The following is a 14,869-nucleotide window of genomic DNA, read 5'->3' on the forward strand; positions in this document are numbered from 1 at the left end:
TTTGGCAATGCTACTTTAGTGGCAGTGCTACTTTAGCTATGTTTAGTGCATTTATTTTGCCATTGCACTTTAAATGGATGTTTTCTTTTCACCGTCGACACTGTTTGCTTTCTCTGTAATTAATCTGAGACAAGTAGAGAATCATTCTCACTGTTGTCAAAGCAAACAGATCGCACCGAGCAGACTTCTCTGACTCTTTCTTCCTTTCAGTCCGACAACTATTACAGTCTTTATTTCACCACCGAAGGCTGATTGAGAGAAAACTCTTTATTTATTTATTTATTTTTATGAGGCTTCACAGTGAGGTTTTTGTGTTACTCAGTAATGCTTTATTTATTTATTCATCAGACCAAGGCCACCTTGAATACATGGTAGCCCATTTCCCATCCATCCATCCATCCATCCATCCATCCATGCATCCATCCATCCATCCATCCATCCATCCATGCATCCATGCATCCATCCATCCATCCATCCATCTATCCATCCATGTATCCATCCATCCATCCATGCATCCATCCATCCATCCATCCATCCATCCATCCATCCATCCATGCATGCATGCATCCATCCATCCATCCATCCATCCATCCATCCATCCATCCATCCATCCATCCATCCATCCATCCATCCATCCATCCATGCATGCATGCATGCATGCATCCATCCATCCATCCATCCATCCATCCATCCATCCATCCATCCATCCATCCATGCATGCATCCATCCATCCATCCATCCATCCATGCATGGGCATAGGCCATGTTGTCAGTCTGTGGCAGGGATAACACAGAGAGACAGACAACCATTCACATCCACATCTATGGTCAATTTACAGTGGTGTGGTGGTTAGCACACCACCATGCTGAGCCAGTTCAAAGCAATTAGCCCTAAGTTTTCCAAGTGAGCGTTTATACACAAGTATCTTGCTAGTATCTCATATGCTTCCAGTACCTACCGTCCAATTGTGGTTTTGAGGTTTAGCTGCTGTGAGGTTACATAATATCATAATTTGACCCCTTTAACAGTTCATTAATCACTGGTGTTAAACGATAGTTGGTCAGTGGGCGGCTCCAAGAGCAAAGGAATGGTCTGTGTGATTAAGTCGAATGTTAGAAAGCTCAGGTGCTCTTTAGCAGCACAGAGACTATTAGCACGATAACCAAAAAGCAATTAGATTGACTTTCTAAAATGGCAGTCAATTAGCAAAGCTGCTGAGCTGCATGGTGGGAGAGGTGAGAGAGATACTTGGAGACGGAGAAAGTGCTGCTGGCTGCCTCTACTTTAAATGATGAGAAGGAAATGGCCTGCTGTGCGGCTGCTGACGTTTTCAGAAAAGTAGCTGTGATGTCACACAGAGGCAAACCTCTAATTACACCTTTTCATCTCGTGCAGTGGAGACAAAGATGTTATTTTAAAAAAGCAAATCCAATTTCTGCTACTTATGAAGAATCTTATATCAGAAACGTGCCTTTAATCCAGGTTTTCCTCTGCTTCACAGAAAACGCAACCTCAGCACTTTGTGCGCTTGATACATTTAGTGTCATGTTTATTTTTTAACAATATAAATTCCTTCGGTCCAACAGCATCCAGTAAATGTCAAGTTTTCATTCACCAGTGAATCCCCCTCCCCTTTTTCATGATTGAGTGTAAAGTAGCTTTAATAGAATTCAGCTGTGAGTCAGTAATTCAGTAATTCTGGAGGAAGTGTTGTGTGTTAAGAACATGGCCCTACTGCTCATTTGATTTATGACCTCACTAAAGATTTATAGTCTTAATTGTTACTTTCACCACTTCTTGCGGGTCTTTTTTCTAAATTATTGTCTCCTTCAAAGTAAAACAGTTAATAAAGTAGGGCTACCCTGTGATTTAAAAGCTTTTATTCTCCTCAGGTGATATTTTCACTTAATATTGAGGTAAATAACAGATGCACCTTTCTTACCAAGCTAACGAGGTATCGCTGCTAGGGGTGTGGCTAAAGCTTCTTCTTCATGTTCTTCCAAATTTGATACTTTATAACTACAAATCACAGGGTGACATGAGGGTAGCTACATCCGTCTATTATATGCAATCGGTATGTATGACATCAGTTGGTTGTTATGGGAACTGGCCTTCTGACCCCTTGCTCTCAAGTCTGATCTCATCTTTTAGATTCTTTCACCATTTAGTATAGTTATACTTTGATCCCTCTTTCACTCTTAAAAGTCGTATTAAGTTCTGGTTTTCATTTTTTTTATCCATCTGTGTCCGGTCACACATCATAAGCAGGCTTAGAGTTGCGCTGAAGAACAAAGCACGCTGTTTAATCATAAAAGTAAGCTTCACCGGGCTTTCTCCGACAAACTTTCTTTGTTTGTGAGACATCTGGGTTTGCCTTATGTCTCCTGTTGAAACAAAGGGAAGACCAGATTGACAGACATGGACTGTGCTGATTCTAATCCTTGAAATTTCAAATGAGGTATCTGTTAAATTCGCCGTGTGAAAATATTTAACCTGAAGAGTGCCGGTCTCTCTCTAAAGCCCAGTCTGTTTGTTATTCAGTAAAAGTACACATTTCCATGGAAAACGGTGAAAAGCCAGTCTTCCTGCCAAACAGATTAAAGGTACTTACTCATGAGATGTTTTGGTTGTATGTTGTTAGGATGTAAGAGAGCTCTCTGACTTGAAGAGAGAATGAAGAACCATTATATCAGGACATCTTGAGGGTGATTTTATGCTATTTGTGTATGTAAGTATGTCTCACACCGTGCACTCTGCTGCTATAAGAAAGCAGACTTGACTGGAAACAAGAAAGTCATGTTGTCATGGGAATAGACAAGATAGTAGGTGGTTTTTGTCTGTGCAGACCTCAAATGTTGATACACATTTTGAAGGTTGGCTGGCTATTTGTAGTTGTCACAGCGGTCACTAGGCATTAATCTACTCGTACAGTAAATGGATATGTTTATAATAGATAAATAGTAGATGCTCTGATATCTTGGTAGTAATCATACATTCATATATAGTGAGAAATATCTATGAATCCAGCATCAAAGAACTGCAGCTCCTCTAGTGGTCACTTATGGCTGGTTCCAAAAGCCATTCGGTCCCCACAGACACATGTTACAATGACAACAGAATAAACATGCTTAGACAAAATAATTCAGTCTCCGTATTTGATGTTATGTTCAACTAAACTGTGACATTGTTTATTTGGAGCATTTCTGAAATGATCTAATAAATGATATTCCTACTTCTACCAAATGGACATTTGTAAAGTCTGTGCTTCAGCTGTGCTGCACAGACTTTTTTTGTATTTGCATCTTATTTAGCAAGTTTGCGACACTGTTATGCGCCCATACAGTTCATGCATGCAGCTTTCTAACCAAGTTAGCTGATAGCTTAGAACACCGACCTCTAATCCAAATAAACATCATCTTTGCTGTTCTCACATTCTCACCTGTGCAAATCTGCAAATTCAGGCATCACGCAGAGCTTCCACCACGGAGCCGGCAGATTGAATTCTCTTTTAATCTGTCTGTGTTTTTTAAATTCAGGTAACCGAAGAGTTTCAGGGCTGCAGCGCATGTGTTCAAACTGCTTATTCTACAGCAGCTTGTCATTTTTTATTTTGCACAGTTTCATGGAGGTTGGGAAGCCATCAGATAAGAAATTGGCTCCTCTGTTTACACAGAAAACAACCCAACTATAGCAGAGCTTTTAGCCAAATGTTCAGGATGCTAAATGGCAATTAAACTGGTGTTAAACATTTCAATAAAAATATTTTGTTTCAGCCTTCTTCTCCAGGTCTTTGGCAGGTCCCTTTGTTTGTCAGCCTGTAAGTAAAAGGGTGATAACTGTGTGTGTCAGTATTATTTTACGCGAGCTGGCTCACATTTTTGCACGGAATTGGTTCTGTAAATGTGCAAATTTTGTCATGCATGAGTGTCTGTAAGCGCTCCGCGAATGCTTAATAACTCTTTTAATAGGCCGCGGCAGATTGAGCTGTGATGCTTTCCAGCTGAGACGTTTTTGGGTCAGAGTTTTTTCCCCCCTTCTTTCTCCTAATAATTGCTTTGATCATAGGAATAATTAGGTTTTCTTCTTGTCTCATCTGAAAACACGCATTAGCAGGCTCAGTCACCTGTTCACGCAGATTTTTCTTCCAGCCTTCAGTGTACAGTAACATACAGTTAACATACACTGACAGGAGATGGAGGGATGGGCTACAAAACAAGTGACGCGCTGTCAGATCAAAGATTCACTCAGATTGTGCTCCGTCGAGATAATGTGAATTTCAAACGCAACCTGTGCTTAACTGTTCCAGGATAAGAAGGGATAGTCACTCTTTTGAAACTGCTGTACTAACAGCTACCCATTTGTAGAATAGACCTTGGCATGCTGTGCTGAAGGTGCAGACTTAAGAAGCCCAAATTCAATTACCCGCCCCCCACAGCAGTGATTCTCTCCTTCCGAGTCTTTTTATCTCAAGTGATCCTATGAATAACTAAAGTTGAACTTGAATGTGGAGGGAAGTTTCAGTTAGTTGCTGTGGTGCTTGGTTTGTTTTGGGGCAGTAAATAGTTATTAGGATGATTCCCCCTCCTCTGCATGTCTGAGTTTACGGCAAGCGAACCATCAGTAGTGAGGAAAACACATTTCTGGGTTGTAAAAGTTTGACCACCGTAAGAAATTGGCTTATTTGTTTGTTCTGTGGACAGGATGTTGACTCAACTCGAGTTTTCCCTGTGGTGATTTTCAGGTACAAAATATGCACCGGGTGAGGAAGTCTCTAACTCGGGTTTAATTTTGTAAAATGAGATTTTTCATGGAGAAGGGAGCAGTGGGTTCTGTGTGTGTGTGTTTTGCCTGTAAGCCTCTTCTCTGTGTGTTTGTGTGTGAAACATTTTCTTGTGATGGTTTATGCATTCATAACTTCATCACCGTGACATGTGCACGCTGCAATGCCATTTTTGTTTTGATTCAGACTACGAGATTCTATGATTAAGCCATTTATATGCTTTCACACTTCTTATGAATATTTATTCAATCCTTCCGCTGCACATTATCCAAATATTGATCATCCCTCTCCTCTCTCCTACACGAGTGGTGTCCCATCCTATTATTTGTACCTCACACTGCTCGCACAGCGTCGTGCTCGCTAACCTCAGTGGATGCTCACGTAATGCGGAGAGGTGTCGAGCTGAAACAAAGGCGGAGTACCTCAGATTAGAGCAGATGATAAAATGAAACTTTAATAATCTAAGCGGTGAAACTGGGTCATTCAGAAGCAGAGAACCAAAGACAAGAGAAGAGCAAATGGAGACTTGACGGTAATACAAGTAATTACAACCAAAGAACATGCCGCGCTGACAATAAAACACAGAATAAAGGGAACATTTGAGGCAGCAGGTTGTTTACAAATGTGCTGTTTATCAGGACAGTGCTGAAAATACGTGTTCAAAACACACGTTCAGAGATGTAATGCCTCGCTTGGAAAAAGCAATAATCTCGTCAAAAAACAAGAGAATACGGCGTGGCAACATGTTCGGGTCACTCTGACAGGCTTACTCGGATTATGCGCTTGTCCAAACAATCAGTGCTGATTTGATCAGTGTTGTAGCAGACATGGCACAGTTTGATTGCAGATTGAAACTCTCATTATTACCTGCGCTAACATAATCAGATTTAATCGCCTGAGTCCTTCCAAGAGTGTCAGATGAACTTTATTGATCCTGGCAGCTAAATTGGGTCATTTCAGAAAAGGCAATTTGTAGAGTACATAAAACAAAACATGTTTTCTGATTCCTGAGGAGAAATTCACAGGCTTCTGTATCTTCTGCACTGTGAGGAGTCTCATACTGAAAAACCTTTGTTCTTATTCTCATTCTACACAATCCTGCACAATATTCACTGCATACGATTCTTAATATTTAACATTTCTTGCTATTGTCTCAAAACTGTAGCAATACTACTATTAAAAAAATGTTTGCTTGCATTTGAGTGTTTTTTTTTCTCCCCTCATCTTCTTGAGGGGGGGGGAGACAGGTTTTTCGTGCACATACTTGAAGTCTCTTGAAAGTTGTCCGCCATGTTGGGTGCAACACAATCACTGTTCGTTAGTGACAAATGCGTGTTCCCCAACTGGTTTTTGAGTGGTTCCTGGAGAATCCTGGTTGTTGCTGGGTGAAATTGGCTGCAAAGAGGAAGCTGCACCAAAAACCTGCCTGTGATTGCTTTGGTCCCTAGATTCCTGCACTCACCTGCGATTTGCACACAAGACTCTGACTTTCAAACACTCGCTAACTATTAGCCGAGTAGTAAAACTTCTAAAAGTGTGACGCAATCCAGAAACTGATCAAGTGAAAGTTGCAGCCGTCTTGTAGGATTTGTATTGCATTTCTCACAGTTTCGCTATCGCTGAGAGTTTTTATCTGCCAGTTGTTTGCAAACAAATAGCTGTTGTCCATGCAAATTTCATGCAGCTGCAGAAATCTGATAAAGACCAAACCAGTCGCAAGGAGGCTTTTCCTAACAAATCAAGGACAACACCCACTGACAGGTCTCCAGGTCTGTGGAACCTCATTCACTTTACTCCAAAATGACGGACAAAATGATTTAATGCTTTTAATGATCACATGACTGCTAAACCTCAATACTCAACATAAATACCAAATCAGATTGATAGTAAAACATACTGGCATTTTTAGCTAGTTGCAGATAAGTAGACTAAATCCTGCTCCGTGATTGGTTAATAGTAGTCAGAACACTGAGTACAAGTGGAAACCAGAAAGACTTCTGAGCAAAAAGTTAGTTCCTTGTCTACCAATTCTGTTGATATCCACGATTTCATATCATCTCCATGTTTATGTTGAAACATGTTCGTTCTCACATTACATTTCCCGCAGCCACAGAGGGACATTACAATTTTCCAGCCCCGTCATTATTTTGTGTCGACCAACCCTTTGCCCGAGGCTCTTGCTGCTAAATGTGCCGCCATGACAGAGCACATGTATCATTCTCTGAAAACTACGCCCACTGGGAAAAAATAGTCAGCTCCATTAGCTGCTGTTCAGGACTAAAAACATTAACAAGCTGATGTTGATTTGCTTAAAAAATGCACATGTCAGAGGACGATTTTAGCACCCGGCATCTAGTTAGCCTTTAAAACCTTATTTTAACAGGTGTTACAAGCTATTTCAGTCAGCTAAGTCACTTTCAAAATAATAATGTTACATATAGCTTTCTGAATTCTCCACACGATAATAAAAGGCGAATGTCACGTCTACTGTTTGCGTCTTACTTTTCACTTTATTTTCACTTTATTTCTTGTTGTTGATGCCTCACATCTTAATGCCTCTGGCCACTTTTGTCCAACAAACGACTCCTTTTCTCTTCTTTTTAAAAAAGAACTGGTGAGCTTTTTACTTAAAACAGCTTCTCACTAAAGCTGTAAATGCAAGTGATCAGGGTGATATTATATTATTAAATATAAGAATATTGAAACCTTTACCTTTTAAAACTTTAATAAATATCCAAATGCAAAGGTGTATCAAACCGGTGTTTCAATGTGTGATTGTCCCACAATATCGTGACCAAAAACTCCCCTGCATGCCGTCACCGTTGCAAATGTTCTGCATGAGTCACGACCATACTGTTGTTGCCATTACACCACCAGGCATGTGACATTTCTTCTCCTCGCTGTAAATGTTTTTGTCCGTTTCACCGTATCTGGTTTTATACTTTAAAGTTCTGACAGCGTCCAGCTGATTGTTTGAAACTAGACCAAGAAAAAAAGGCATTGTTTTGAGGTCAGGTCGGCATGCGGACAGCAAGTAACTTTCTCTGTTCCATTTTAGGAAGAAGAATGATTTTAGATTTCTGTTAAAACGGCTGTGAGAGAAGTTGACGTGTTGTTTGCGAATCAAAAGATATCGCAAGGGTAAAAGAAAAGGACTTTGAACTGTTTCTCTCCTTTTGTGTCGTGCAAGGCTGGAAAGTGCAGTTTGGTGTGATAGATGGTGGTTTGCTATGATTGGAGCAATTCTGGACTCTTCCTGGAGGGAAAAAAACAAACTCAAATATTACCATTGAAAGCAAAGGAATAAATGCAAGCAGACAGATATTTTCAAAGTTGTGCTGCAGATTTCAGTGTTTTTATGAACAACTTTTTCTGGGTTAAACCAGGAGAATGGCGCACGTTGTTGCTGTTTAACGTTTAAATTAAAATCCTGAACCTTTGTGTTTGATAGCTTACTCAGAGGATAATCTGATTGTCAGTTTAAGCGCACAACATTTAGTCGTTTGTTCACGTTTCTCATTTGTCTTTGTTGAAGTGAAGTCCTTTACAAAGCTCATACTAAAGAAAACAAAAACCCTTCCATCCTTCGCTTTCTTTCTGCTCATTATAATTGGAGCGGCTCCTTTTATGCCACTTCAGACAACTCAGGAAGGCTAAAGACAAGTAAGAGAGAGAAAGCTAGCGTGTGCTCTTGTGGGGCGCATGTGTGATCAGGATGTCGTCGGTTCTCCACTCATGATCAGCGAACCCCTGACTGAGCCAGGCTGGCACAGAGCTCCCCTGATTGGACCCATCAGAGCGAGGAGAATAGTGATTTCCACACCTTCTGCCTCTCGTTTGGGTGAATGAAAATCTTGTGCTATTTGTCCCGTGTAACGGGAGCAAGGCGGCTCTGATCTTTCCCCTCTGTCTTTTCTTTCTTAGTGCTGATACACAAAGGAAGGAGGAGAACGGGAGAAATGAAGTATGAACGATTAGAAAATGAAAGAAGATTGCTTTTGATTAGCACTCATTAATTAACACAGTCAGCCGCCTGCCTGCTCCCCAGCCAGCCCATCCACAATACATGGCCTGGCTGTGTGATTAACTCAGCTGTGTGTGTTTGTGTGAGTTGGAGAAAGGCATGTTGTCATTAGTAGAGAAAAAAAAACATGTTTTTTTCCCCCTTTTTATCAGCTCATCTTTTGATCTTTCTTTATTATGTTTCTGTTGATGTCCAAGTGTGTGTGTGTGTGTGCATTTTAAATTATAGTTTTCGTACATATGCATGATTAAAAGTTACCTGCACTCACAATGTGAGTGATTGGTGACAATTAAGAGTGAATAAAAGAGGATGCCAGACATTAAGGTGAAGGAAGAATGATGAGTAAGATTTAAAAGAAGAAGCAGGTGAGAGGAGATGAATGAAGGCAGCACGAAAGAGCAGAAAGTTGGGAAGAAGGACGCGGCAAAGACGAGAAAAAGAGAAACCAAATCAATTCTTAATAGAGGAGAAGACTCAAGCAAAACAAGGACGCGCATATTTTTTTTAAGTGCAAAGAGATGAAAGAAAGTTAAAGGCACAAAAACAGTAAGAACAAAGGATGGGAAACGGGAGCTGGGAGGGATGGAGCGATTTCATACAGAGATAAGAAATGGAAGATTCAGAAGAGCCCCAATTTCACAGTGGTGTGAGTGCCGCAGGTTTGTGCCGTTACGGCATTACAAGGAGCGCTTCACTTGATTGCACATAAGTCCTGTTGTAGTGGGAGCACTTCGCATGTTTTATTCAGCAGCTCATCTGTAGCAGGATGGACATTTGTTTGTTCTTCAGTCTGCTGCGTGCTCAGGGTCGTGGATGCAGAGCCACGTCTCCTTACTGCTAATGGACGGAGCAGCATTAGTCAAGTGTGTCAGGCTCTGCCCCGCTTTCTCGACTGCTGGCACTGATGTTATTATCACCAGTCAAAGCTCCCACTTTAGAAAGGATATTTCAGGATTTCCTTGATTTCACAGAAGGTTTAGGTCATTCTTTATGGGAGCTTTCTGTATTTCATACGCAGTACATATGAACCTGCTTTTGAAGTGCTTCAAGGCCAGATGGAGTTTATCTGGCAACTCTTCTTATGCATAGTTTGAGCTTGTGGCGACATCAGGCTGAAGGAGGGAGGAAATATTTCTGCTCGTCTGTGTTTCACTGGGAGATAGTATATAGTTTCATTTGCTTCATACAGCCATCAAAAACTTCTATTGATCCAAAGTAACCAAGTTTTTCAAAGGTTTTTTTTTTCTAAATCAGGTTTGACACCAATTTTAACAGGATGATGTTTCAGGGACCATTGAATTAAAAAAAAAAAAATGGAGCATGGTCTTGTTAGGTTCCCAGGATTGCTATTAAGTAGGGTTGGGCAATATAGCCTCAAGGTTATGATCTTTCATGGAACATTTCCTGTAATGATGTTTATTGTGATATAGTGAATATTTTCTCAGTGATTGCAGCTTGTAAGCAGCAGCATTCATTTGAACAAAATGCTGACAGACTACCTGGATGACTCTATAGCCACAAGGATACAACAGCAGTATTATCAGTCAAGTGTAAGCACAAAAGTAGCCAAGGTAGTGTTTTCACTGGAAAATTTAATAAAATAATGGGTTAACATTTTAGTCTAACAATAACTGTCATTGAAGGAACTTGTACATCTTCAGGAGCTACACAATCCACGCCAACACCTACTGGTATCTCTTCCTGGTTGTACTTGGCGATGTGTTTTTGGAAACAGGTTTGTCGTTTTCACTTATAGCATGAACAGTTTCCTGGCATATTTTGCAAAGTACTGCACACTGGTGGTTGATGTAGCTCAATTTTTAGGTACTATATTACTAAGGGAGGCGGCTGTGTGGCTCTTGCTCTCAGGCTACGTCCACACTAGCCCGGATATTTTGAAAATGGCATTTTCCTCTGAAAACGCTCCTCATCCACACTATCGTTTTCAGTCGTTTTCACAGAGTTGTACGTCCACACTGAAACAACCAAAAATGCTTATGTTCCTGTATTGCGCATGCATGAAGCGCAAGACGATTCGACCTGCCTCATTTCTGTCTGCCGTTTATTTACTAACTCTTTGAAACGTGGCGGCAAAATGTTGAAGAAAAGCACCGAGTTTTTTTAAACGGACTCACAATGAGGTGGAGTTGTTGCTGCGACTAACACTAAAGTACAAAGTTGCAAAAGCGAGTGAGAATTAAGAATTTGAAGAAAAGCTATGTGGAGCATGTACAGACTGATATTAAGCTTTAATAGGGCTGTCAAAATTGAGAGCAAACAAAACAACTGCTGTATAATGCCCTCCGCTATCTTAGGTTAATTGGTCACATGACTGCATCACATGACTTATATGCGTCATCGTTTTCGAAAAGGCTTGGTTCGCTGGCCACACTGCGATGCGAAAACGGCGTTTTCAAATGGATCCGCTTTGGAGAGCGTTTTCAAAACACTCTGTTTTCCTTGACCGAAAACGTCGTCTCAGTGTGGACGTAAAGCCGAAACGGAGAGAAAAAGATGCGTTTTCAAACGAAACGTATTAGTGTGGACGTGGCCTCAGGCGTGTCTGGACTTGTGGCTTTGTGCGTGATAGGGAAAGTTAACAAAGGGGGTTAACTTGTGTTAGCCCTACTTATCAAGGATTGCAAAATTAGCAAAAAGAACTTACAAATACAAAACTGCATATCTAATAGAATACTTGGCATGATGTTATTGAGTCATTCAGCAATGAGTACTTTTGTTTTGCTTGAATTGGAACCTTAATTGGAAGCTTTATGAAAATACACGCATCCATCTGTGTCCTGTGAACATAAGACACAACTAACCGGGAAGTCTGTCTGTAAGAACAATCATATGTGCAGGGTCAGAGTAAAGATTATATATGTTCCACATTACCTTGTACTGCAAGGTCAGAATTATTTTAGCCTCTCATGCATTTATTCCTAAATCATTTATTTTAGGCAAAGTAACTCAATGGACTAAATGACATGGACTTCCCTATAAACATAACTTGCTTTGTAACTGAAAACACAAAAACACTCCTAACAACCAAACCCAAAACTTTACTCCACCGTCTTTCCCCAATGTGTGTGTCTCAGTGGACCTCGTCACTTAAGTGACTAATTATCTCACACGCTGTGATCATTTCAGAGATGTCTCTGGAGACTCACACTCCTGGGAGTGGGACAGGGCACTCACAAACACCAGTAAACAGTCTTATGACGATGTCTAATGCTCGTTCTGCTGAAGCATCTGCTCACATAGAGCTCAATATTTTGGAGGTTTTCTTCAGGACACACACACACACACACACACACACACACACACACACACACACACACACACACACACACACACACACACACACACACACACACACACACAGCTGCTTGGTCGGTTGCTCAGTTAGTTTTGTTATTCCAAACCAGCTGTCTGCTCAATTTCCTAGAGTCAGGAACATCTGTGTGTGCCCTCCCTCCTAATCCCCTCTCACTATCTCTCCTCTGTCGTCTGCCCACACACTCCTTGTATTTTCATTATTAAGAGCGTATCAGTGTGACAGGTAACAGAAATCCAACTTAAGGGGAAAAACCCCCTCAGAGCTGAGTTAAATTGGTATGGCAAGCTCCACCGTCAGCAGTCCTCTATGTATGTGCATTTTTCTGTGTGTGTGTGTGTGTGTGTGTGTGTGTGTGTGTGTGCTTGTGTGTGTGTGCATCTTGGATTCCTCTCTGGGGAAATATGTCTTTCAGTATTTTTTATAGTATTTATACATTTTCATTCTCTCTATCTCCGTGTATATCGGTGTACTGTAGCTTTCTAGGCTATTAGGCTGCTGACTGTTGTATACAGTACAGTGCTGTTGGCGGGCCAGAGATAAGCTGGGGGATTGCTTTGCCGCTGCCGCTTTGTTGGAGCTGTGATGATGTGCTTCTGTCAGCCTCCTGAGGTGTTTCTGTTGTTGCATGCGTACATACATCTTTATATAAGAGAAATATGAAGATTTTGTCCGTGGGGCGCTTATGCTTTCCTTTGAATCCCTTTAGGCTTTTTAAATGTTACTCAGAAAATAAGTTAATTAAACACTTTGGCCTTTTATAAACTTGACCTTGATAATTTAAAATGTGCAGCTCTGCAGCCATGAATGTTTTATCTAAAACTGGAGCTGTTACGAGACAGCAGCAGGAGGCTAGACACCACCGGTTTGAAGCTCTGAGTGACTCTTTAAGTGGACTCACAAACCTCATTAAAAATGTCACAGTTTGCTTTTTGTTATAAAAGTTGTTCACTGGTTTTTATGCGGTGACTCTACAATGAGAATGGTCCCAGCTCAGGGTTTCCTGACTCTATTTTTTGCTGATATTTTCTTGCACATAATTGTTTGTTTGTTTGTTGTATATGTTCACTTGTATGTACTAATATTGGGTGTAAACTGCTGTTGGAAACGTTTAATGAAAATCCAAAATATGGAGAATATGGAGAAGATATTTTCCCATCCTTATTCCTGTTTCTCCTCGTTAAAGGCCACCTCACAATTCCTTGATTTCTATTTTGCAGATGACTTGTTAAAGTGTTACATTATTACAAATGGTGATTTTTGCCAGACATTGCTGGGCAAAGTAATCACTGCACTTGCCAGAGAGGTGCAGTGATTTATTGAAACTTTTGGCAACATACATAGAAACATGGTATACAAGTGAACAGTTTTTGATTGATTGATCATAGTTTATTCATCCCAAAATTGGGTTAAGGCTGCCATACATACCATACATACATTACACAAACATCACATGGGGAAGACAGGTCAGTTCAGTTTCAGCGAGAAAATAATTCATGCTGATCCATGAAGGATAGCGTTCCATTGTGTGTTTTTCTATCCAGGTTTTTATTTGCTTTTATTGCATTGGAAGTGTGTTTGGGATCATTGTCACTCAGCTGATGGTACTTTTTTGTGTTCATAGGCTCTAGTGTTTAAGCTTTTTTAGCTACAAGCTTATTTTGTGAAAGGCATTTCTGTAAAAATGGTCAGGTACAAGGACTGGACTGGAAATCAATGAAAAAAGCAGCCAATGTCCAAAGGAAAACAAAGAAATACCTTTAAAAAACCTGGAGAACTATTGCTCCAGAGAATAAAATGCACATGTTTACAGTATGTGAACAGGTATGTGTGCGTACCAGCAGTCCACTTGGATAACTTTACTCCTCTTTTTTGTGAACTTGTACCTGCCTGTGATTCTCAGCAGCTGTTCTCCCTACGGTACCTTTGTTTGGAACCACAGGAAGCTCCTTCATCAATACCTGTCTCACTCTGTCTAGACGTTCAGACACTTGCTGGAGGTTCTCTCTATAATTACAGTCTAGCTGTAGATTTTCTAAAACCTCCCCCTAAAGAGCCATTGCCACGAGTTTATTTGAGCTCTGTCGGGCCTTTGGACATGCTGAATATGTTCCTGTGTAATTTATTTTCAACCTCTTTTATTTGTCTTGGCTCATGTCTCTCTCCCTGTCTCTCCCTCCTTCTAGCCTCAGTCTATTAGTCTCTGTGTTTGTTATGTGTGGTGGCAGTGAAATAACACTGTTCATTTGCTTTTGCTGAGGTGAAAAAACAATCCATCTTACACCCACCTTCTGGAAAAAAGAAAAGATTCAGTGCTCTGACTTTAGCGTGTTCTGCCGTTCTTTGCTGAGGGAACTGGATTAGTTGACGTTAATAGGCTCAGAAGCGCCGCTTCAGGCTCTGCTGGGATGACTTTAGCAAGTTAGCAAGCTACAGTAGTGCAAAGAAACAATAAACTCTATCTGAAGAGGAAGTCGGAGTAGAACAGGCAATGGTGAGAGAAGGGGAGTTTATCATTTTGACAGAACAGTAAGAAGATTTTTGAGAAAGAAAAATGTGGTTTTAAGTGCACATGAAAGGAAGTATATATGCATACTCTAAGAGAGTGCATACTCTGTGGACGTGTTGTTGTCTTTCAAGCAGACTATATTGTTATACTCATATCGCATTCCAAATTGAGATTCATTGTGTTTGCATGGTTGCGTTGTTCAAAACAAGACATGGAACAGCT

At 40.7% G+C, this 14,869-nt stretch overlaps 1 protein-coding gene across 4 annotated transcripts in view; it reads left to right on the plus strand.

Annotated features, from left to right (window-relative positions):
• The window catches only part of snx29 (sorting nexin 29), a 146,956-nt gene that overhangs the window by 59,614 nt on the left and 72,473 nt on the right, over positions 1–14,869 (plus strand). The gene's annotated exons all lie outside the window — the stretch shown is intronic.

This window comes from Simochromis diagramma, unplaced genomic scaffold (genome assembly GCF_900408965.1).
Source record: "Simochromis diagramma unplaced genomic scaffold, fSimDia1.1 OVJJ01000208.1, whole genome shotgun sequence".
In the NCBI taxonomy this organism is placed as follows: domain Eukaryota; kingdom Metazoa; phylum Chordata; class Actinopteri; order Cichliformes; family Cichlidae; genus Simochromis; species Simochromis diagramma.